Source organism: Schistocerca cancellata, chromosome 12 (genome assembly GCF_023864275.1).
Source record: "Schistocerca cancellata isolate TAMUIC-IGC-003103 chromosome 12, iqSchCanc2.1, whole genome shotgun sequence".
Lineage (NCBI taxonomy): Eukaryota > Metazoa > Arthropoda > Insecta > Orthoptera > Acrididae > Schistocerca > Schistocerca cancellata.
Genome location: NC_064637.1, coordinates 123,130,190 through 123,156,228, shown reverse-complemented (window position 1 = coordinate 123,156,228; position 26,039 = coordinate 123,130,190). Strand labels below are relative to the sequence as shown.

At 44.2% G+C, this 26,039-nt stretch overlaps 1 protein-coding gene and 1 pseudogene across 1 annotated transcript in view; one reads left to right on the top strand and one right to left on the bottom strand.

Annotated features, from left to right (window-relative positions):
• The window catches only part of LOC126109650 (short neuropeptide F), a 693,796-nt gene that overhangs the window by 662,802 nt on the left and 4,955 nt on the right, over positions 1–26,039 (bottom strand). The window lies entirely within an intron of this gene.
• On the top strand, positions 3,687–3,804 carry LOC126109919 (5S ribosomal RNA; annotated as a pseudogene).

The window sequence follows — 26,039 nt, the reverse complement described above, 5'->3', positions numbered from 1 at the left end:
AGCATCTCTACGATCGTCTCCATGGGAGAATAGCAGCCTGCATTGCTGCGAAAGGTGGATATACACTGTACTAGTGCCGACATTGTGCATGCTCTGTTGCCTGTGTCTATGTGCCTGTGGTTCTGTCAGTGTGATCATGTGATGTATCTGACCCCAGGAATGTGTCAATAAAGTTTCCCCTTCCTGGGACAATGAATTCACGGTGTTCTTATTTCAATTTCCAGGAGTGTATTTCTTGATGCTGACGGCCAATTGCAGTAATCGCACCATGCGTCATACCTCTGCAGGTCGTGCTGCATTTCGATACAATTTTCTAGCGTCGTGACTTCTCTGTATACAACAGCATCGTCCAAGAACACCCTCGTGGAACTTGCAACGTTGCCTACTAGGTTAATTGTATAGAGCGTGCAAAATTGTAACAGGACACAGAGAATGCTCCACTGAACAATTTGAGGTAGTGAACCTGTGGTCGGAGAAGGCAGCTTAAGGTGATATGGAAGTAAACTTGTCTACCGCTTTGTGAAGCATTACTGTCTCCAAGCTTATTTACAACTAACACGTGTACATGTTTACACGTACAGTGCTGTTTATTTACATGTACATTATTTATTGCAAGAACACAAGGAGGACGAGCCTGATTACTAGGAAGTCATGATGGAGGTTCTGTTTACCTTACTTGTCCACGACGTGGCTCTATTGTATCGTACTTACACTGTACCATTACAGAACTTGCTATAATTCGACAAACCCATTCATTACTCTGTGGTATTCAGAGACGTCCAGTACATTACGATGGAGCAGTACCGGTACAGTTTCACAGAACTCACTGACATCCACCTTGTGTATGGGGACGTACGTCGCAATGCTATCGCTGCTGGAAGGCTGTTACAGGGAACGATTTCCTAACAGGCCTCATCCGTCGCGACAAGTGTTTATTTCGCTTGGTCGACGAATGCGGAGGAATGGTTCATTGGAAACAAGAAAAGAGAGGCCTGGCAAATGGCTCTGAGCACTATGGGACTTAACTTCGGAGGTCATCAGTCCCCTAGAACTTAGAACTACTTAAACCTAACTAACCTAAGGATATCACACACATCCATGCCCGAGGCAGGATTCGAACCTGCGCCCGTAGCGGTCGCGCGGTTCCAGACTGAAGGGCCCAGAAAAATGGTTCAAATGGCTCAGAGCACTAAGGGGCTTAACATCTGAGGTCATCAGTCCCCTAGAACTTAGAACTACTTAAACCTAACTAACCTAAGGACATCACACAACACCCAGTCATCACGAGGCAGAGAAAATCCCTGACCGCGCCGGGAATCGAACCCGGGAACCCGGGCGAAGTGCCCAGAACCGCTCGGCCACACTGGCCGGCAGACCTGACAACATGGGGACCACTCGCACACCCGATTTTGAAGAGGAGGTGCTGGAACGTGTTGCAGCTGATGCCAATACAAGTAATCGTCGTATTGCACGTGAAATGGGCGCTGCACATACCAGCGTGTGGCAAGTAGTCCACGAGCAACAGCTACACCCATATCACCCAGAACGAGTTCTTGCAATACTTGTGGCTGACTCTGCACCAAGTGTCGCATTGTGTCAGTGGTTACTCCCTGGTTACAGACGAGGCCACATTTGATCACGACGATATTTCGAACAGCAGGAATAGCCATGTGTGGGATGATGAAAACCTTTAATCTGTATAGAGTCATACCATTCCTACTATCTCCTTAAGCTGGCTTCTCCGACCCTAGGTTCCCTACTTCAAATTGTTCAGTGGGCCGTCCTCTGTGTCCTATTACATTTTTGTACGCTGTTACGGAGACACCCTGTATATTGTGAAAAGTAATGGACCTTCCCTGGGGTACCCCCGAAGACACCGTATGTGCTACCGTAAAATGGGGTTACTTTGTGACTGTGGGGGCTACTTTGTGACATACGTTAATTTTCGCTTATTTCGAATCTCCCGCTGCGTCCACGATGCCTAGAAACCAAAGATTAGCTCCAGCGGCTTGCCTGCAGTGCTGCACCATCTTGCGGCAGCCAGCTGAATCTGCCGCTCTTCTTTTGTTCGTCGGCAGTGCGTTCGTAGTGAAACCTGCTTTGGAGCCATTGTTTGAATTGTTGTAAACTTTCTGTGCTGGTGCCGTTCATGTGATAGAACTGCAGAAATCAGGTATGTATGCCTGATTGTTAATATGTTGGCTATATTATGGCGTGATTTGACGTTAATTGTAATGTTTATGTAAGCAGTATAATTCTACAACCATAAAATCAGCATAACAGTAGTAGAAGCGACCACTGGTAAGACGAAGGCGAAATCTTCGAGTCCTGGTATCGGCACTACTCAGCAGCCGAAGAAAAAGTGTTCTGAAGTGTCAAGAAGAGTCGCAGATAAGGTCGAGTCCTCAGATGAGAGCGAAAGCATCAAGTGGACCGATGAAGATCCGAGTGACTCGGAAGCTCTCTATGAAAGTTCATCAGATGAGCCATCAGACAGAGACGCACCTTCGACTACTGGTAAGTTACATCGAGACACAAGAAACGACCACCACTTGAAAAGGGCCACTAATGCACATTCAAACTAGATGACTTTGTGGTAGTGAACTTCGAAGGTGAAATGTTCCCTGGAAGAGTGACTGATATCGATCCAGGTGGCTACATGGTAAGGGACATGGAAAGGTCAAAAATATGCTGTGGCCAGAACGAGATGATTCCATTTATTATTCAACGGAGGACGTTCTGTATAAAATAGCACTTCCAACACCAGTAGGAAAGCGAGGTCTTTTTGATGTTAAGGATTTAGTTTTACATTAAGTAGCTACCTTTGTAAATTCTTTATGTTGTAAAACAATAAACCAATGTTTTGTATATTGCTTTAAATAAACATCTGATGGCGTAACTTTGTGTCAATGTTTACTTTCCATACATTTCGAAGCAAAAACAGAGCTTGTCACATAGTAGCCCCACCCAGTGACGTAACTTCGTGACAACTTGTAACAATTATATAATGGTTTTCTGTTGAACATATTTATTTGTATAACATATCGCCACATAGTGGAAGGTTTCAGCAAATTCTTGGTATTACTTATTAAATTTCATAATTAACACTGTCTGGCCCATGTGAGCAAACCCTTAAAAACTGTCACAAAGTAACCCCATTTTACAGTATGTTATATTTGCTAGAGTGTCTCCAATCCAGTCACACAGTTGGTTTGATATTCCACACGCTCGTATTTTTATTCATTAGGCAGCAGTACAGAACTGTACAGACGTAGTCATGGAACACGGCAACTACATGGGCGCCTGTATCTACTGTTTTCTGGGTATCGTGGATGCACAGAGCGAGCAGGGTTTCACACGATCATTGTTTTCGGAACCAACGCTGATTCGTACAGAGGAGGTTTTCGGCCGCCAGAATTGTCCCAATACGCGAGCATAGCTACGGACTTCGGAGATCACAGATATAGACCCATAATTTTGTGCGTCTGTTAGATGACTCTTCTTGGAAAAGGCAACAAGCTGGGCTTTTTTTCCAATCATTGGGAACGCTTCACACCTCTAGACACCTAGGGTAGACTGCTGCAGGGAATGCTCTTCCGCATACTCTGTGTAGACTCGAACTGGCATTTCGTCAAGTCCATTGGCCTTTCCTTTGTTGAATTTTCAGTTGCTTTTCTAGATCATTAGGCAACGGCCTTGCCGCAGTGGATACACCGGTTCCCGTCAGATCACCGAAGTTAAGCGCTGTCGGGCGTGGCCGGCATTTGGATGGGTGACCATCCGGGTCGTCAAGCGCTGTTGCCATTTTTCGGGGTGCACTCCGCCTGGTGATGCCATTAGAGGAGCTACTCGACCGAATAGTAGCGGCTTCGGTCAAAGAAAACCATCGTAACGACCGGGAGAGTGGTGTGCTGACCACACGCCTCTCCTATCCACATCCTCAGCTGAGGATCCAGTGAAATTTTTTTAAGTGCTTTATCTGAAAACTACCTTGAGCAGTTAAACAGAGAACCGACTCGTGGAGATAACATATTAGACCTTCTGGTGACAAACAGACCCGAACTATTTGAAAAAGTTAACGCAGAACAGGGAATCAGCGATCATAAAGCGGTTACGGCATCGATGATTTCAGCCGTAAATAGGAATATTAAAAAGGGTAGGAAGATTTTTCTGTTTAGAAAAAGTGACAAAAAGCAGATTTCAGAGTACCTGTTGGCTCAACACAAAAGTTTTGTCTCAAGTACTGATAGTGTTGAGGATCAGTGGACAAAGTTCAAAACCATCGTACAATATGCGTTAGATGAGTATGTGCCAAGCAAGATCGTAAGAGATGGAAAAGAGCCACCGTGGTTCAACAACCGAGTTAGAAAACTGCTGCGGAAGAAAAGGGAACTTCACAGCAAACATAAACATAGCCAAAGCCTTGCAGACAAACAAAAATTACGCGAAGCGAAATGTAGTGTGAAGAGAGCTATGCGAGAGGCGTTCAATGAATTCGAAAGTAAAGTTCTATGTACTGACTTGGCAGAAAATCCTAAGAAATTTTGGTCTTATGTCAAAGCGGTAGGTGCATCAAAACAAAATGTCCAGACACTCTGTGACCAAAATGGTACTGAAACAGAGGATGACAGACTAAAGGCCGAAATACTAAATGTCTTTTTCCAAAGTTGTTTCACAGAGGAAGATTGCACTGTAGTTCCTTCTCTACATTGTCGCACAGATGACAAAATGGTAGATATCGAAATAGACGACAGAGGGATAGAGAAACAATTAAAATCGCTCAAAAGAGGAAAGGCCTCTGGACCTGATGGGATACCAGTTCAATTTTACACAGAGTACGCGAAGGAACTTGCCCCCCTTCTTGCAGTGGTGTACCGTAGGTCTCTAGAAGAGCGTAGCATTCCAAAGGATTGGAAAAGGGCACAGGTCATCCCCGTTTTCAAGAAGGGACGTCGAACAGATGTGCAGAACTATAGACCTATATCTCTAACGTCGATCAGTTGTAGAATTTTGGAACACGTATTGTGTTCGAGTATAATGACTTTTCTGGAGACTAGAAATCTACTCTGTAGGAATCAGCATGGGTTTCGGAAAAGACGGTCATGTGAAACCCAGCTCGCGCTATTCGTCCACGAGACTCAGAGGGCCATAGACACGGGTTCCCAGGTAGATGCCGTGTTTCTTGACTTCCGCAAGGCGTTCGATACAGTTCCCCACAGTCGTTTATTGAACAAAGTAAGAGCATATGGACTATCAGACCAATTGTGTGATTGGATTGAGGAGTTCCTAGATAACAGGACGCAGCATGTTATTCTCAATGGAGAGAAGTCTTCCGAAGTAAGAGTAATTTCAGGTGTGCCGCGGGGGAGTGTCATAGGACCGTTGCTATTCACCTGGTGGATGACATCGGAAGTTCACTGAGGCTTTTTGCAGATGATGCTGTGGTGTACCGAGAGGTTGTAACAATGGAAAATTGTACTGAAATGCAGGAGGATCTGCAGCGAATTGACGCATGGTGCAGGGAATGGCAACTGAATCTCAATGTAGACAAGTGTAATGTGCTGCGAATACACAGAAAGATAGATCCTTTATCATTTAGCTACAAAATAGCAGGTCAGCAACTGGAAGCAGTTAATACCATAAATTATCTGGGAGTACGCATTAGGAGTGATTTAAAATGGAATGATCATATAATGTTGATTGTCGGTAAAGCAGATGCCAGACTGAGATTCATTGGAAGAATCCTAAGGAAATGCAATCCGAAAACAAAGGAAGTAGGTTACAGTACGCTTTTTCGCCCACTGCTTGAATACTGCTCAGCAGTGTGGGATCCGTACCAGATAGGGTTGCTACAAGACATAGAGAAGATCCAACGGAGAGCAGCGCGCTTCGTTACAGGATCATTTAGTAATCGCGAAAGCGTTACGGAGATGATAGATAAACTCCAGTGGAAGACTCTGCAGGAGAGACGCTCAGTAGCTCGGTACGGGCTTTTGTCAAAGTTTCGAGAACATACCTTCACCGAAGAGTCAAGCAGTATATTGCTCCCTCCTACGTATATCTCGCGAAGAGACCATGAGGATAAAATCAGAGAGATTAGAGCCCACACAGAGGCATACCGACAATCCTTCTTTCCACGAACAATACGAGACTGGAATAGAAGGGAGAACCGATAGAGGTACTGAAGGTACCCTCCGCCACACACCGTCAGGTGGCTTGCGGAGTATGGATGTAGATGTAGATGTAGATGTAGGATGTTAACGGTGGTCGGATGGTCCCGGATGGGCCGGAAGACGGAGTGCTTTCTATGACACTGTGTCGTTCGTACGACGATTTAGAGCAGGAACTTTGATTTTTAACAATATTATGAAAAGAATAGTTGCTACTCGCCATATAGCAGAGATGCTAGGTCGCAGATATGCACAACAAAAAGACTGTCAGCAAGTAAGCTTTCGACCAACAAGGCGTTCGTCGGAAACACACACACAAACACACACACACACACACACACACTCCCGCTAACGCAACTCACACACACACACACACATGACCATAGTCTCTGGCTGCTGATGATGCCACAGACTGTGGTCATGTGTGCCTGATTTGCGTTTGCGTGTGTATGTATGTTGTCAGTTTCCGACGAACGCCTTGTTGGCCGAAAGCTTACTTGCTGACATTCTTTTTGTTGTGCCTGTCTGCGACCGAGCATCTCCGCTATATGGCGATTAACGACTATCCTTTTCATAACGTTGTGACATTCCATTCTGGATTTTCCGTTGTCTGAATTATAATTTTTGTATGAAGAAAGAAGCAGTCTTGGTTGGAGTGTTAATTTTTTTAATTATTATTATTAACACCGCAATCAAGACTGCTTGTTTCGTTATATCATCCATACTGGTTGCTGTATCAACTTCGGAATGAACTGGAAAAGGTTTTATGATTTCTACGTCTCAGTCATGCACATCTTTTGCTAAACTAAAGATTTCATTCTTTTTCCTGTATTACAGAAACTAAAGTGAGTCAGTTTCGGGAATGTTTTGATCGCATCTACAGGATACGACAGTACGATGATCGCATCAAACTGAGCAAAACAGAGAAAAATCACAGCTTGCGCCTGTCTCTGCGAAGAATAAGATCGATCCTAAGAAGGAAACATTCGCTACCTGATGCCGTGACAATGACATATGACTTGCTTTTTCTGTTTCTTTCTTTGCGGATTCCCCTAATGGCGATGTCAGGCAGAAGAGTGGGTGAGGTGACGGAAGGCCTCAAAGTTGCTCCAATCCCGGCCGGCGCGGCCAGCCGCCCATCTAGAAGGGCGCTGCTGGTACACTCCTGTCCTTTAAAATAGCGACACCTCCAGGACGGCGTGCAACCAACACCAAGGCAGCATGAAGCGTACTACATGGTTGCATATGCAAATGATTCGCATTTCAGCACAACTACACTAAGTGGGTGATAGTAAAGCCATCTACGTTATCTATACGCGGAATGTTTACACCAGTGCCGGCCAGAAATTCTGCACGCGTGCGGTGCCTCCGCACATGTGCAACTTCCGGGTCACAGCGTGCACGCCGCAGCCGTCAGTGCTCATGTAGTGCATGTTCCTACGCACAGATGTCGCTTTATCCACTTGCTGAGATACTCTATACCGGCGCATTCTAGTGCTTTTTCCACAGCTTGCAAACCGACCATGGGAAGGTATTTCGCGTATTAAACATTTAAAATACTGTCACAGTCTACTCATTGAGACGTCTACTTTTATGTTAACAGTTTAACCCAATAAGACAAGTAATACAGTTAACAACCGTGCGTTTTTATTAAGGCAGCTTGACTGACAGCACGTAAATACGCGTCATGTTTTTGATCTAGTATTTAAGAAAGAGAGCACTTAGCGACTTCCAACGAACCTTTGTCATGATTTCAAATAACATTAAACCAATGCAAGGTTTGCTATAACTAATTCTCGGTGCCCTCAGTTACACCCACATAATATCTGTCTCACTGACCTCTGAACAGAATGGTAACCGCAGACCTCTTGATGATCATCTGTTATTTCAATACCATTATTGCTACATCTTTCATCAGTTCCGTCTGAAATCTACATAATAACCGACAATTAGATGAATGTTATGTTTTATCGGCTGCTGTTGAGCATAGCCCTTCCCACATTTAAAAAAAAACCCTAAATGTAAGAATATAACAATCGGTTTAATGACCAATTTTCCTGATAGTAATGTAACATGGAGCAGAATGAGGCAATAATGCACAGTTAGTAAACACTAATTTTTAATTATGAAACGAATAAATCCAAACACGATTATCACTGGTCATGCGAAATGATATAGTTAATGTCGGGCAAAAAAGCACGGCTCATTGACAAACGCAAGCAATTGCGGGAGATTTTCATCACTGATGCTTGATCGAAACGACCGAGAACATAAATCTGCCGTCCTTTCCTTTTTCACAGTACCTGCCATTTCTCAGTACTTCTCTGTCAAGGTTACGGTCACCAGGGGGTAAAAGAGACTGGGTATGTTGCGCTGTTGCTTCTACCACATAAACAGGGAAGAGGAGCCGCCGCCGTTCGTTTAGGACACATGTCTAATAACAGATGTCGCTGTCGCACACGTGCGCACATGTGCAGCGCTTCCGCACTTCATGCTGATTGTTCTGGCCTACCATGATACGGACGGTGTTGGACGGTTGCCCTGGTGAGAACGAGATCTCTGTCACCCGCTGCAACCATTTGAATATTGTTTGTGAGCAAATCAAGCTGTCCCACGCATCACAAGGATAAAATTTTACCGGAACTTGTCGGAATTCGACAGCATAATGATTGTGGCGTTCCTAGACTGTGGTTTGTCGTTCCAACATACTGCTGCACGTGTCGGTTGGGATACCAGCTGTGATGTGCATATGAGATCAATGGAGAGTACTGAATGAAATGCAGTATCTCAATGGCCCACGCGACTAGCGTCTGAGAGGACAGGCGTAGAGTTTTCTTGGCTATGGAGGATCGTACGTCACTTATTTTGATGCAAAAAATGTACTTGTAAGACAAGTATCGACATGAACAATGGGGCAGCGCCTAGAGCACCACTGACTGTCAGAATGAGGACAGTTGCTGCAGTTTCGCTTGATGCTCTCTTGCAGTTTTGGCGCCCAAAGACAACACTGAACGCGGGAATGGTTCTGCGTACCCCGCCATGATGGGCGCATCAGTATGACGTGGCTCCAAAGAGAAGGGACACTACCACATAGCATTCTTCGTCGTCGTAGAGGCCTATAACTTGTCGCGATTGTATCAGGTTCCACTGGGTACTCAGCACTATCACATCTTGTTCGCATACCCTGTAATATGGAGAGTGGCTGTTACCTTTCTAACATATTAAGACTGCTAGCTGTGACCTGTTGGAGACCTCTGTCAAGTTGTCTTTCAACAGGATAACACAAGACCGCCAGTTGCCCGAGCTGCTACGACCAGCCACGAAATAGAGGGCTTTGAAGAGCGAAACCGTGTCTCGAAATCTGGTAGAAAACCCAAAGACATTCTCACAAGCTGCGACGTTGTCGCAAATAAAACAGTGACCCGAATATAGAATAAATTTCCTTTACTTTTCGTCTATGGTCACAAACTTTTTATTAACAGACAAATAAATTTACTTTACTTTACGACTATGGTCACAAACTTTTTGTCAACAGATTATCGATTTCGGTCTATAATGACAACCTTAAGATCTATTTTATAAAAACAATGTCCTAATGTACTGCAGCCATAGTTTCAACGTCAAATATGCAGGCATGGTTTTGCGACATTATTCCTTCTACAAATAAGACGAAGTAAATATTTCAGAATTCGAATCAAGAACAACTGCCGACATGAGTAACTGAGATGTAGACATCTTCATTGCAGGGAAGTCGCTTAAAACAGTGAAAGAAAGGCTTCATTCCAGATTGTATACCAGTCAGGTCCTGTTCAGTGTGTGCTGATACACTACCTCCATTCTTAAGAACCATTTACAACCGCTCCCTCATAGAAATATCCGTACCTAAGGACTGAAAAGTTGCGCAGGTCACACCAATATCCAAAAAAGCAAATATGCGTAATCCTCTGACTTGCAGACTCTCATTGATTTGCCATAGGGTTTTGCAACATATACTATTTTCGAGCATTACGAACTGCTTTGAAGAAAACTAAACAAGTTACACGGATCCAGAAAATATTGCTCTTTTGAAACACAGCCAACTCTTTATTCTCATGAAGTATTGTGTACTGTTGACTGGGGATCTCACATTGATTCCATATTTCTAGATTTCCATAACGCCTTTGACACCATTCCTCACATGAGACTTCTAATCAAATTGTGTGTCTACACTTTATAGTCTCAGTTGGGCGACTGGATTCGCTATTTGGTGTCAGATCACAGCTCGTAGTAATAACCGAAAAGTCGTCTAGTCAGACAGAACTGATATCTGACGTACCCAAAAGAAGTGCTACAGGCCCTTTACTGTTGTTGATCTACACAAATGATTTAGGAGACGATCTGAACAGTCCTCCTTGATTGTTTGCGCATTAAAGCAAAGAAGGGAAAGCAGAAAGGTGGAAGGAGTATATACAGGGTCTATACAAAGGCGATGTACTTGGGGACAATATTATGGAAATGAAGAGGATGTAGATGAAGATGAAAGGGGAGGTATGATACTGCGTGAAGAGTTTGACACAGCACTGAAAGACCTGACTCGAAACAAGGCCTCGGGAGTAGACAACATTCCATTAGAACTACTGACAGCCTTGGGAGAGCCAGTCCTGACAAGACTCTACCATCTGGTGAGCAAGATGTATGAGACAGTCAAAATACCCTCAGACTTCAAGAAGAATATAATAATTCCAATCCCAAAGAAAGGAGGCGTTGACAGAAGCGAAAATTACCGAACTATCAGTTTAATAAGTCACGGATGCAAAATACTAACGCGAATTCTTTACAGACGAATGGAAAAACTAGTAGAAGCCGACCTCGGGGAAGATCAGTTTGGATTCCGTAGAATTATTGGAACACGTGAGGCAATACTGACCTTAAGACTTATCTTAGAAGAGAGATTAAGAAAAGGCAAACTTACATTTCTAGCAGTTGTAGACTTAGAGAAAGCTTTTGACAATGTTGACTGCAATACTCTCTTTCAAATTCTGTAGGTGGCAGGGGTAAAATACAGGGAGCGAAAGGCTATTTACAATTTGTACAGAAACCAGATAGCAGTTATATGAGTCGAGGGACACGAAAGGGAAGCAGTGGTTGGGAAGGGAGTAAGTCAGAGTTGTAGCCTCTGCCCGATGTTATTCAACCTGTATATTGAGCAAGCAGTGAAGGAAACAAAAGAAAAATACGGAGTAGGTGTAAAAATCCATGGAGAAGAAATAAAAACTTTGAGGTTCGCCGACGACATTGTAATTCTATCAGAGACAGCAAAGGACTTGGAAGAGCAGTTGAACGGAATGGACGGTATCTTGAAGGGAGGATATAAGATGAACATCAACTTAAGCAAAACGAGGATAATGGAATGTAGTCAAATTAAGTCGGGTGATGCTGAGGGAATTAGATTAGGAAATGAGACACTTAAAGTAGTAAAGGAGTTTTGCTATTTGGGGAGCAAAATAACTGATGATGGTCGAAGTAGAGAGGATATAAAATGTAGACTGGCAATGGCAAGGAAAGCGTTTCTGAAGAAGAGAAATTTGTTAACATCGACTATAGATTTAAGTGTCAGGAAGTCATTTCTGAAAGTATTTGTATGGAGTGTAGCCATGTATGGAAGTGAAACATGGACGATAAGTAGTTTAGACAAGAAGAGAATAGAAGATTTCGAAATATGGTGCTACAGAAGAATGCTGAAGATTGGATGGGTACATCACATAAGTAATGAGGAGGTATTGAATAGAACTGGGGAGAAGAGAAATTTGTGGCACAACTTGACTAGAAGAAGGGATCGGTTGGTAGGACATCAAAGGCATCAAAGGATCACCAATTTAGTATTGGAGGGTAAAAATCGTAGAGGGAGCCCAAGAGATGAATACACTAAGCAGATTCAGAAGGATGTAGGTTGCAGTAGGTACTGGGAGATGAAGAAGCTTGCACAGGATAGAGTAGCAGTCTCAGGACTGAAGACCACAACAACAACAACATTCTACAACGTTATTCTTCATTTCTACATATCTTTAGCATACTGTAACCGAGGTTCGAATTCGAAGAGTTCGTCCTCAAGTGGAGTATCATCTGCTCCAGCACGACAATGGCACACCACACACGAGCCCTGCGCCATCCTCAACAATCCGACTCCTTGGATTCACTGTCATTGATCATCTTCCGTATAGCCACGACGTGGCCATATCCGATTTTCATCTGTTTCCAAAACTTACAGAACGCGCTCGAGGACTTCACTATGACAGTGATGAAGCAGTGCACGCAGAAGTGAGGTTTTGGCCTCGACCACAAAGTAAAATATTCTACAGTGACGGATCAACAAATTGGAAATGTGTTGGTCGTTAGGATAGTTAATAGCGTTTTGTTTCAAAAGTTTTAAAAGTTTTCACATAAAAATAGTACGCACTACTTTTCGGCATGCCCTCGTACGAACGACTGAAGCTGAAACAAGCATTGAGGGTAAGGCTAACGGAACGCTACGCTTTTTTTGGAGGCAAGCTTAGCAGGAGATGCAAGAGGTCTACCGAAGAGATAGCCTGAACTTAGCACGTCCATCTTCTTCTGAAGTAATGCTACGCGATACGGGATCCTTATGTAGTTGGATTTACAGAGTATCTCGGAAAAGTTCAAAGAATGGAAGCTCTTTTTGTATTATCGCGGAACAGGGCACAGTGTGTCATGGACATGATATGCGAGTCGGGATGACGACCATTAGTACGCTGGCGCTTCTCGTCGCGGCGAAATCTTTTGGCGAAATTCCCAGCATCAACTTTCTCCTCCGATTGTCGAAATGCTTCATTCACTTCCCAAGGAGAGAAATGGCAATCATATAAACATAGCGTAGATCAGAGCTCGCACGCGAAGATCAGAAATAGTCTGAAAGTAAATCTACGGATCGTCTGTCAAACACTTATTGTAGAGTAATCGTGTAAACGTAGACGTAGTTTGCTTTACGTAGACTCGTACTTCTCCAGAGCCAGCACACACCTCCCGCCAGGTGGGTTTTTATCTGTGTTCTCAATCCGGCCATTCACAATGCTTCCAGGGGCTGCACAGTTGGATATAACCAGACACGCAGGCTATCAAACTCAGTACGCAATTAATCCTAAAATGAGAGAATGTTACGCGGCATCCTGAAGGAACTTTTACGTAACTCTGCGCAATCGATGTCGTGACGCAAACACTTTTAAAAAGTTATCCCACTGCCGCCCTACGCAAATCTGGCCGAGATAAGCGACGGAATTGTAATGAATAAATATTTTTACTTATTATTATCTCTTTTGCGTACAAGATGTTTCGAGCAGAATATTATATAAAAAACTACGTCTACAAAAGTGTAGTGTGTTTAGAGGAGGAAAAAAGAAAACAGCTTTTCTGTGTCACAGATGTGCCGTTTCCGTACTAGGGATCTGTTAAAGATTTTTACGCTAGCTGTATTCAGAGAAAGTGCTCGAACTGTTGCGTGTTTTAGAAATGTTGCTACGAATGTCATCCGTTTGCATTAATGGAGAACTGGCATCTGCGTGCTAACGATTGTCTATCCCATGCAAAACAACCAGTTGTTTGCCACGCAATGGCTGCAGCTTCAACTGAATGGACAACTGCCTCTTCTGGACTGTCTGTCGGTGGCTCGTATACCAAAAGTTTCATCTCCGCTCCACAAAAAGAAATCCGTGTTATCGCAACATCTGTGAAACAAAATTCATCATACGGTAGTCTGAGCACCGTCTCTAAACATCACCACATTTGTATCTCCGTCCTCATGTACGTGACTGCTCAGTAATTTGCACTCAAGTGCCTGGCAGAGCGTTCGTCAAATCACTTTCAAGCCATTTCTCTGCCATTCCTCTCTCTAACAGAGCGCGGGATAAACTAACACTTAAATCTTTCCGTGCGAGCTCAGTTCCCTCTTCATTACTATGATTGCTTCTCTCCATCTAAATGGGCGTCAACAGAATATTTTTTATATCCGGAGGAGAAATTTCGTGAAAAGATCTCGCCGCAACGAAGAATGTCTTTGTTTGAACGATCGCCACCCCATGTCTGGTATCTTATCCGTGACACTCTCTGCCCTAGCTCTACGAGGGCAGTTCAATAAGTAATGCAACACATTTTTTTTTCTCGGCCAATTTTGGTTGAAAAAACCGGAAATTTCTTGTGGAATATTTTCAAACATTCCCGCTTCGTCCCGTATAGTTTCATTGACTTCCGACAGGTGGCAGCGCTGTACGGAGCTGTTAAAATGGCGTCTGTAACGGATGTGCGTTGCAAACAACGGGCAGTGATCGAGTTTCTTTTGGCGGAAAACCAGGGCATCTCAGATATTCATAGGCGCTTGCAGAATGACTACGGTGATCTGGCAGTGGACAAAAGCACGGTGAGTCGTTGGGCAAAGCGTGTGTCATCATCGCCGCAAGGTCAAGCAAGACTGTCTGATCTCCCGCGTGCGGGCCGGCCGTGCACAGCTGTGACTCCTGCAATGGCGGAGCGTGCGAACACACTCGTTCGAGATGATCGACGGATCACCATCAAACAACTCAGTGCTCAACTTGACATCTCTGTTGGTAGTGCTGTCACAATTGTTCACCAGTTGGGATATTCAAAGGTTTGTTCCCGAACTTCTCCTTCTTCATGACAACACAAGACCTCACACAAGTCTTCGCACTCGAGAGGAGCTCACAAAACTTCAGTGGACTGTTCTTCCTCATGCACCCTACAGCCCCGATCTCGCACCGTCGGATTTCCATATGTTTGGCCCAATGAAGGACGCAATCCGTGGGAGGCACTACGCGGATGATGAAGAAGTTATTGATGCAGTACGACGTTGGCTCCGACATCGACCAGTGGAATGGTACCGTGCAGGCATACAGGCCCTCATTTCAAGGTGGCGTAAGGCCGTAGCATTGAATGGAGATTACGTTGAAAAATAGTGTTGTGTAGCTAAAAGATTGGGGAATAACCTGGTGTATTTCAATGCTGAATAAAACAACCCCTGTTTCAGAAAAAAATGTGTTGCATTACTTATTGAACTGCCCTCGTAGATACCACCAGAGGGCTCACCATTCTTTGAACTTTTTAGATATCTTCCGTCAATCCCATACGCCAAGAATGCCATGCAGCACAGCAGTGCTCTAACAGAGAACGGACATCGTGACCTACTTCATTTTCTACGTGTTCCCCCAAATAAAACGTAGTCTTCGATTTTGCCATCCCCACAACATTACCAATGTTCCAGTCAAAGTTGTTCGTAATCGTGATTCCTAGGCATTTGGTCGAATTAAAACGCTTTAGATTTGTAAGACTTGTCGTGTAACCGAAATTTGACGACTTCCTTCTGCTATTCATGTGGATGACCTCAAAGCTCACATTATTTAGGGTGAAATGCCACTTTCCGCACCATACTGATACCTCGTCTGTTTTGTAGTTCGTTTCGATCTTCTGATGATGTTACTGGATGGCAAATGGCAGCAACATCTTACACCTAAGAAGGCCACTCATATTTTCTCCTAAGTCCCTTATATACATAAAAAATCAGTGACAGCACTGAGGTGACAAAAGTCACACAGTATCCACATATACAGATGACGTAAGTATCGCGTACGCAGGGTATAAGAGTTGCCATTTTTAATGCCATTTGTACTTAGGTAATTCATGTAAACAGGTTTCCGACGTCATTATGGCCGCACGACGGGAACTGAACGCGATATGGTAGTTGCAGCTAGACGCACGAGACATTTCATTTCGGAAGTCGTAAGAAAATTCAATATTCAGAGATCCACAGTGTCGAAACTGTGCCGAGAATACCACATTTGAGGAATTAACTACCACCACGGGCAACGCAGTGACCGACGGCGTTTACTTAACGGCCGAGTGCAGTGGTGTTTGCCTAGAGTTGTCAGTGCTAACAGAAACAACACTGTGGAAAAAAATCGAATAAATCAATGTCGGACTACGACAAACTTATTTGTTAGGACAGTGCGTCTAAATCTGGCGTTAATGGGCTATGGCAGCAGACGACTGACGCGAGTGCGTTTGCTAACAGCCACTCTAGGCGGTGGAATTCCAACACCAGAAAAATCCTAAGGAATAAACCATGTTGTCTACAGCACACTTGCACGTTGTGAACAGCACACGCTTACAGCAGAAAGACGACGTACAGAATGGCGCACCCACAGACTGCGTTGTCTTCTATATCTTTCACATCACTTGCAGCGCCATCTGTTGTTGAAAATTGTAACTACTGTAATTTAGAAAGTTTGTCTGCCTGAAAATGTACTGTTGTCCTAAGCATATTGCAACAAACGGTGTATTTCTATCGCTGCTCGATTAGTTTTTATTGCCGTTTCAAATATACCGGTCATTTTTGAAACACCCTGTATGTAATATGTAAACAGGCAGAATAGGGTGTTGCGGTCGGCAAGGCCTGTATAAGACAAGTGTCTGGCGCAGTCGTTAGATCGGTTACTGCCGCTACAATGGCAGATTATCAAGTTTTACGTGAGTTTGAACGTGATGTTGTAGTCGGTGCAAGAGCGATGGCACACAGCATCTCTGATGTAGCGATGAAGTGCGGATTTTCCCGTACGACCATTTCACGAGGGTACCGTGAATATCAGGAATCCGGTAAAACATCCAATCTCCGACATCGCTGCGGCCGGAAAAGATGCTGGAAGAACGGGACCAACGACGACTGAAGAGAATCGATCAACGTAACGGAAGCGCAACTCTTCCGCATATTTCTGCAGATTTCAGTGCTGGGCCATCAGCAAGTACCAGCGTGCGAACCGGTCGACGGTACATCATGGATATAGGCTTTCGGAACCGAATGCCCACTCGTGTACCCTTTGCGACTGCCGGACATAAAGCTGGGCCCGTCAACATAGAGTTGGTCTGTTGATGTCACCGGGCCACAACTGGTTTGAAGAACTTTCTGGACAATTTCTGATAATTATCTAGCAGCGCAGGTCAGCAGACATGAATCCATCGAACATTTATATGAAGTCAGTTGGTGCACAAAATACTGCACCGGCAATAGTTACGCAATTATGGACGGCTTAGGGACATCACGGCTCAATATTTCTGCAGCGACTAGTTGAGTTCACGCCACGTCTAGTCACTACACTACGCCGTGGATAAGGAGATCCGACACGATATTAGAAGGTATCCCATGGCTCTTGACACCTCGTTGTAGTAGTATTTTTGGAAGAATCTTCTCAAGTACAACGACTAAACGAACTGAAACATCACAGAAAATGCTAACTACACTCCTGGAAATGGAAAAAAGAACACATTGACACCGGTGTGTCAGACCCACCATACTTGCTCCGGACACTGCGAGAGGGCTGTACAAGCAATGATCACACGCACGGCACAGCGGACACACCAGGAACCGCAGTGTTGGCCGTCGAATGGCGCTAGCTGCGCAGCATTTGTGCACCGCCGCCGTCAGTGTCAGCCAGTTTGCCGTGGCATACGGAGCTCCATCGCAGTCTTTAACACTGGTAGCATGCCGCGACAGCGTGGACGTGAACCGTATGTGCAGTTGACGGACTTTGAGCGAGGGCGTATAGTGGGCATGCGGGAGGCCGGGTGGACGTACCGCCGAATTGCTCAACACGTGGGGCGTGAGGTCTCCACAGTACATCGATGTTGTCGCCAGTGGTCGCCGGAAGGTGCACGTGCCCGTCGACCTGGGACCGGACCGCAGCGACGCACGGATGCACGCCAAGACCGTAGGATCCTACGCAGTGCCGTAGGGGACCGCACCGCCACTTCCCAGCAAATTAGGGACACTGTTGCTCCTGGGGTATCGGCGAGGACCATTCGCAACCGTCTCCATGAAGCTGGGCTACGGTCCCGCACACCGTTAGGCCGTCTTCCGCTCACGCCCCAACATCGTGCAGCCCGCCTCCAGTGGTGTCGCGACAGGCGTGAATGGAGGGACGAATGGAGACGTGTCGTCTTCAGCGAAGAGAGTCGCTTCTGCCTTGGTGCCAATGATGGTCGTATGCGTGTTTGGCGCCGTGCAGATGAGCGCCACAATCAGGACTGCATACGACCGAGGCACACAGGGCCAACACCCGGCATCATGGTGTGGGGAGCGATCTCCTACACTGGCCGTACACCACTGGTGATCGTCGAGGGGACACTGAATAGTGCACGGTACATCCAAACCGTCATCGAACCCATCGTTCTACCATTCCTAGACCGGCAAGGGAACTTGCTGTTCCAACAGGACAATGCACGTCCGCATGTATCCCGTGCCACCCAACGTGCTCTAGAAGGTGTAAGTCAACTACCCTGGCCAGCAAGATCTCCGGATCTGTCCCCCATTGAGCATGTTTGGGACTGGATGAAGCGTCGTCTCACGCGGTCTGCACGTCCAGCACGAACGCTGGTCCAACTGAGGCGCCAGGTGGAAATGGCATGGCAAGCCGTTCCGCAGGACTACATCCAGCATCTCTACGATCGTCTCCATGGGAGAATAGCAGCCTGCATTGCTGCGAAAGGTGGATATACACTGTACTAGTGCCGACATTGTGCATGCTCTGTTGCCTGTGTCTATGTGCCTGTGGATCTGTCAGTGTGATCATGTGATGTATCTGACCCCAGGAATGTGTCAATAAAATTTCCCCTTCCTGGGACAATGAATTCACGGTGTTCTTTTTTCCATTTCCAGGAGTGTATATGCCCGTATACAATTAGAACCCATTACCTTAGCCTATCGCAGGCCATCTAGTTATCTTCTGAGTTATCCAAGTACGACTCACGAGTCGTCCTGACGGCTTTACTTTCGACAGCGCCTCGTTTTCCACCTTCCGAACTTCACAGAATCCGTCCGGCATATATAGCTAGCACTCCTGCAAGAAAGGATATTTTGGAGGCGTGGCTTACGTACAGCCTGTGGCATTATTTCGAGAAGGAATTTTCACTCTGCAGCGGAATGTGTGGTGAACTGGAACTTTCTGACGGATTAAAACATTGCGTTGCAGCGGGACTCTAACTCTACTTCACTTTTCCGAAAACGAATTACTGAATATAAGCAAAACTTGTACGAAGAAAAGTCATGACTGAAAACCGATTTTGAATCTATTATGTTGCTATAGGATGAATGGTAAATACACAGGCAGTAACATAGATGTTAGCCAAACTTTCAGGAACCATTCCTGACACACAGCGGAAGAAAATATGAAGGGCTTATTTCAATATGGTACAAGTCCATTATCTGCAATGCTTCTGAAATGAATGAGTGAAACAATCAGAAAGAAAGGTTCATCTCTAGCAAGTAGCCATATGCTTGAATATTTCTGGTATCTCAACTGCAGATTTTTCAGCGCTCATTTGACTTTAGGACTCTGTAACTCAATATGAACAACAAAGGACTTGTATCACTATTGAAATAAGCCCTTCATATGTTACATGATCATGAAACTGAAAACATTGCTCCCATGTTATAGTTCATTTTCTACCTCCCTTCACAATCACATTAGTCCTGGCAAACACACAGAAACAAAAAGTAGCAGCATTACGTGAAAAAGCTTTCCTACCCGAAATGTTCGAAATATCCTCTTGGTTAGTTTGGTTAAAATGTACAGTTAAGTTGACAACTAACTCGCATTGCTTGTGCTGACATACATATGTTTCTGAATACCACACACCGTGGCAGGTGAATCGGTAGAAGTGGACCAATTTCTTGGCCTCCTTGCTGTGCAGACCTAAAGCCTCTAGAGTTTTATTTGCGGTGGTATTGAAAGGTCTCATGTACACAACCCTGGTACAAGATGTACAGAGCCGTCGTGCCCGTATTGTGGAAGGCTGTGAACAATGCGCAATTCGCCATGGATAAATCATGCATCAGAGATTCAGTGCATGCAAGTTCCTTGCTAATGGAGTGCATATTGATCATTTTACTTAGGAGCATGTTCCATACTATGCCCAGGACTTCCCCTTATTGCCTTGAGCAGTTGTAGAAACAGATATTACTTTCAAAGAAAGCGTTTCCTGACCCACGTCCATATAACACAGTTCCTTCCTCTGCGTGCCAGAAATGTTTCCTGGAAATTTGGCCACACCTTTTTACGCCCTGTGTTTTAGGAGGTGATGGCGTAGAGTAATTCGAATAAGCCATTCCGTACAGCATATCTCCAACTTAAATCGGTTACGGAAATATGCCTAGTTGCAGACAAGTTTATAATTCGCATGTTCGAACTCCAGTTGTTGTGGGTTTATTTATCTAATTTCATTTTCTTTCCAAGTTGTAAAGTCGTGCATCAGTTTATATAATTCAGTTTTTCAATTGTTATTGTAATAGTGGTTTGTTGGTCATTTCTTCAATATCTTTTAAGCCTTCCATATTCATGTACGAAAGCCGAATGTGACGACACATTATTTGTGTACTGGTTTTGAAATGGAAACGCTGCATTTAGACAAAACTATGAACGACTTCCTAACCGCCCAGCTCTAGATTCAAGAGCATTTATCGTGTTTTAACTAAACTGCGTAGGACTCGTGCATCTTCACAGATTCCGTTAACCACACTTCCTTAAAAACTGGCTTCCGGCATCAATGGGGGAGGTTCCTTTGGCTTCGTGGATGGGTATGTTCTCCCAATATGACGAAGCCTTTGATCATTCTACTTGTCAGGTGACAAGCTTCCGAGTTCGAGTCTCGGTCTGACACACAATTTTAATCTGCCAGGAAGTTTCACATAAGCACACACTCCATTGCAGACTAAAAGTTTCATTCTGAAATCATCCCGCAGTCTGTGGCTAAGCACTGTCTGCCCAATATTCTTTCTCCCAGGAGTGCTAGTCCTGAAAGTTTCGTCGGAGAACTTGTGTGAAGTCTGGAAGATAGGTACTGGTGGAAGTAAGGCTGTGAGGAGGGGTCGTGAGTCGTGCTTAGGTAGGCCTAGTATAGCACCTGCCTGCGATGGGCAAATGTGCCGAGTTCGAGTGTCAGTTAACGCACAATTTTAATCTGCCAGGAAGTTTCATATCAGCACCCACTCCGCTCCAGAGTGAACATTTAGTTCAGAGGACACATCATCTACACCTAAAATTTCAACAAAGATCGATCGATAGAAATTTTCGCGGTTGCCTTTACGGGTATCTGAATGGCGAAGTCTACAAAAGGAAAACTAAACACAAAAGACGAATTGATCTTCTGGGTTATGGGTAGCGCTGCTGTCACAAAAGAACGACCTCACACGAGCTACACGTGGTGGTGTTGTCAAAGAAATTCCGAAGTTAGAGTTTATGAACATCAGCTTTGAGCTTAATCAATTGCCTCTGTTTAACAACATCATCTGAATATTTGTTTGGATTATACTGAAACAACTGTATCTCTGTAAGTAATAAGGAATTGAACACCTGTTACAGGCAATGTTTCATTCCAATTAATGTATACCATCAGATCCTAAAATATTTACTATTCCTACTGAAATAGCCTGCGTTTCCTAAATGCCTGCTACCTACTAATAATTGTCCTGTGTAAAAGATGCGTCAACTGCCCCTGAAAATGGTGTGTTATGCAAGCCGCACTACTTTTGTTTCGGGGAAGCTATCCAGACAGGCGATAGACAGTGCTTTGGTCGTCTGTTAGCAAACGTAACTATGATGTACAAAATACAAGTAAGGAATAGACATCAGTTACACAGTATTTTTGGACCGAGATATACCTCACTTCTGCCGTACTTGTCCAAGTATTTCCAATCTTTCTTTGTGTCATTAGCGGTGTAGTCGTACCGGTTTTGGATGTGTCTTTAAGTTTATTCCGTTTATAGTATTTACTCTCGTAAATAGTTCAGCGGTTATATTTTGATGTCGGCTATTAATTGCGTTATTTCCGACAGTGAACCAAACTTTTCAGGCAAAGTTTCTGAGCCGTTAACGAAAATTAAGTACTATAGTGGGAATAAACTTACTGAGACATCCAAAACCAACATGACTACACTGTTAGACAAAGTAAGACTGGAGACTCTTGGGTAAGTACGGTAGTTGTTGTTGTTGTGGCCTTCAGTCCTGAGACTGGTTTGATCCAGCTCTCCATGCTACTCTATGCTGTGCAAGCTTCTTCATCTCCCAGTACCTACTGCAACCTACATCCTTCTGAATCTGCTTAGTGTATTCATCTCTTGGTCTCCCCCTACGATTTTTACCCTCCACGCTGCCCTCCAATACTAAATTGGTGATCCCTTGATGCCTCAGAACATGTCCTACCAACCGATCCCTTCTTCTGGTCAAGTTGTGCCACAAACTTCTCTTCTCCCCAATCCTATTCAATACCTCCTCATTAGTTATGTGATCTACCCATCTAATCTTCAGCATTCTTCTGTAGCACCACATTTCGAAAGCTTCTATTCTCTTCTTGTCCAAACTATTTACCGTCCATGTTTCACTTCCATACATGGCTACACTCCATACAAATACTTTCAGAAATGACTTCCTGACACTTCAATCTATACGCGATGTTAACAAATTTCTCTTCTTCAGAAACGCTTTCCTTGCCATTGACAGTCTACATTTTATATACTCTCTACTTCCACCATCATCAGTTATTTTGCTCCCCAAATAGCAAAACTCCATTACTACTTTAAGTGTCTCATTTCCTAATCTAATACCCTCAACATCACCCGACTTCATTCGACTACATTCCATTATCCTCATTTTGCTTTTGTTGATGTTCATCTTATATCCTCCCTTCAAGACACCATCCATTCCGTTCAACTGCTCTTCCAAGTCCTTTGCTGTCTCTGACAGAATTACAATGTCATCGGCGAACCTCAAAGTTTTTATTTCTTCTCCATGGATTTTAATACCTACTCCGAATTTTTCTTTTGTTTCCTTCACTGCTTGCTCAATATACAGATTGAATAACATCGGGGAGTTGCTACAACCCTGTCTCACTCCCTTCCCAACCACTGCTTCCCTTTCATGTCCCTCGACTCTTATAACTGCCATCTGGTTTCTGTACAAATTGTAAATAGCCTTTCGCCCCCTGTATTTTAGCCCTGCCACCTTTAGAATTTGAAAGAGAGTATTCCAGTCAACATTGTCAAAAGCCTTCTCCAAGTCTACAAATGCTAGAAACGTAGGTTTGCCTTTCTTTAATCTTTCTTCTAATTTAAGTCGTAAGGACAGTATTGCCTCACGTGTTCCAGTATTTCTACGGAATCCAAACTGATCTTCCCCGAGGTCGGCTTCTACTAGTTTTTCCATTCGTCTGTGAAGAATTCGAGTAAGTATTTTGCAGCTGTGGCAGTAGTAAGTTATATTTTGGCCCAAAAATACGGTGTAACTCATGGCCAATCCTCAGTTGAATTTTTTGTAATATGATTTCGTTACAGGCGAAATACCCTCAGACTTTAAGAAGAATATAGTAATTCCAATCCCAAAGAAAGCAGGTGTTGACAGATGTGAAAGTTACCGAACTATCAGTTTAATAAGTCACAGCTGCAAAATACTAACGCGAATTCTTTACAGACGAATGGAAAAACTGGTAGAAGCCGACCTCGGGGAAGATCAGTTTGGATTCCGTAGAAATGTTGGAACACGTGAGGCAATACTGACCTTACGACTTATCTTGGAAGAAAGATTAAGAAAAGTCAAACCTAAGTTTCTAGCATTTGTAGACTTAGAGAAAGCTTTTGACAATGTTGACTGGAATACTCTCTTTCAAATTCTGAAGGTGGCAGGGGTAAAATACAGGGAGCGAAAGGCTATTTACAATTTGTACAGAAACCAGATGGCAGTTATAAGAGTCGAGGGGCATGAAAGGGAAGCAGTGGTTGGGAAGGGAGTAAGACAGGATTGTAGCCTCTCCCCGATGTTATTCAATCTGTATATTGAGCAAGCAGTAAAGGAAACAAAAGAAAAATCCGGAGTAGGTATTAAAATTCATGGAGAAGAAGTAAAAACTTTGAGGTTCGCCGATGACATTGTAATTCTGTCAGAGTCAGCAAAGGACTTGGAAGAGCAGTTGAACGGAATGGACAGTGTCTTGAAAGGAGGATATAAGATGAACATCAACAAAAGCAAAACGAGGATAATGGAATGTAGTCAAATTAAGTCGGGTGATGCTGAGGGAATTAGATTAGGAAATGAGACACTTAAAGTAGTAAAGGAGTTTTGCTATTTAGGGAGTAAAATAACCGATGATGGTCGAAGTAGAGAGGATATAAAATGTAGACTGGCAATGGCAAGGAAAGCGTTTCTGAAGAAGAGAAATTTGTTAACATCGAATATAGATTTAGGTGTCAGGAAGTCGTTTCTGAAAGTATTTGTATGGAGTGTAGCCATGTATGGAAGTGAGACATGGACGATAACTAGTTTGGACAAGAAGAGAATAGAAGCTTTCGAAATGTAGTGCTACAGAAGAATGCTGAAGATAAGGTGGGTAGATCACGTAACTAATGAGGAGGTATTGAATAGGATTGGGGAGAAGAGAAGTTTGTGGCACAACTTGACTAGAAGAAGGGATCGGTTGGTAGGACATGTTCTGAGGCATCGAGGGATCACAAATTTAGCATTGGAGGGCAGCGTGGAGGGTAAAAATCGTAGAGGGAGACCAAGAGATCAATACACTAAGCAGATTCAGAAGGATGTAGGTTGCAGTAGGTACTGGGAGATGAAGAAGCTTGCACAGGATAGAGTAGCATGGAGAGCTGCATCAAACCAGTCTCAGGACTGAAGACCACAACAACAACAACAACATGATTTCGTTTGATTACAGTTCCACAAAGCTCTGAGGTGCACTGATTACGTGGCTGTCGCCTGTCTGGATACCATTCCCGACACAGACGTGGTCTAGGTTGCATAATAGGACATTTCCCACACCTCCCAGCTATTTCTCTACATCGTCGCTCTCTAACTGAGACCTTTGTCGTAGCGTTGTACCAGTTTTGCAGTACCCTCGTCATAGAAGGCAGCCGCTTGGGCCTTCCGCCACTCCTCTGCGCTGGTCTGAAGTTCGTTGCTTGTGCCAAAATGTTGTCTTCATAGCCATCGGTTTTTGTGAGCAGAGATGAACATTAGAGGGTGCGAAGTGCGGTTTGTATGGTGGCTGAGAACGCTGCTGGGTCGTCCTCATTGCCCCTGCAGTGTGCGGCTGAGAATTGTCACCAAGAAGGAGATGTATAGCAGTTATGTTATGTGAGGTTGCGTGAAATCAGGGGAAACCTCGCAGGGGACACCCGTACTAGGCGCGAGACACTATTGTTCTAGGCATCTTTACGTGCTCACCGCATGCACAGAACTGGAAAGAGCGATATGACGTGTTCGCCTGGCATACTAGAGACACTACCTGACAAAACTTCATTGGGTTTTTCTCTGTTAGTTCTATTTCGCAACCTATCGTATTAATAACAGTCATATTAACGCCTTGCATTTACGCCAGCTCTCAACTTTTCTTGGCATACTCACCACTTAGGTAAAAAATTAATGAAATTAGTCGACATTTCGACTGGTAACCTGTTCATCGTAGTCATAACAGTTGCAATACTTGAGAATAAATATAAAATTCAAGTCATGCTTATACAATTTACAATTTTTTAGGACACGGTAGGTGCCCGTGTCGGATTGTTAGTGGTGTTTGCACAGTATGCAAAACATAATACTCTGTCAATGGCATGTGTATTTATTTGTTCCTCAAGAAAGTGGTAAAGATTACCGCCTGCACATGAACATCTATGAATCTACAGTGCCCTTGTAAGCCACTAGATTGATTGTAACCAGATTTGGGATACATATCGCTTACCATATGGAAAGGAGCGACGTGGGAGGGTAAACCTGCCCCTCACTAAGTAGTCGTTAGGGTAAAAGGAGGCATTATTCAGGGATG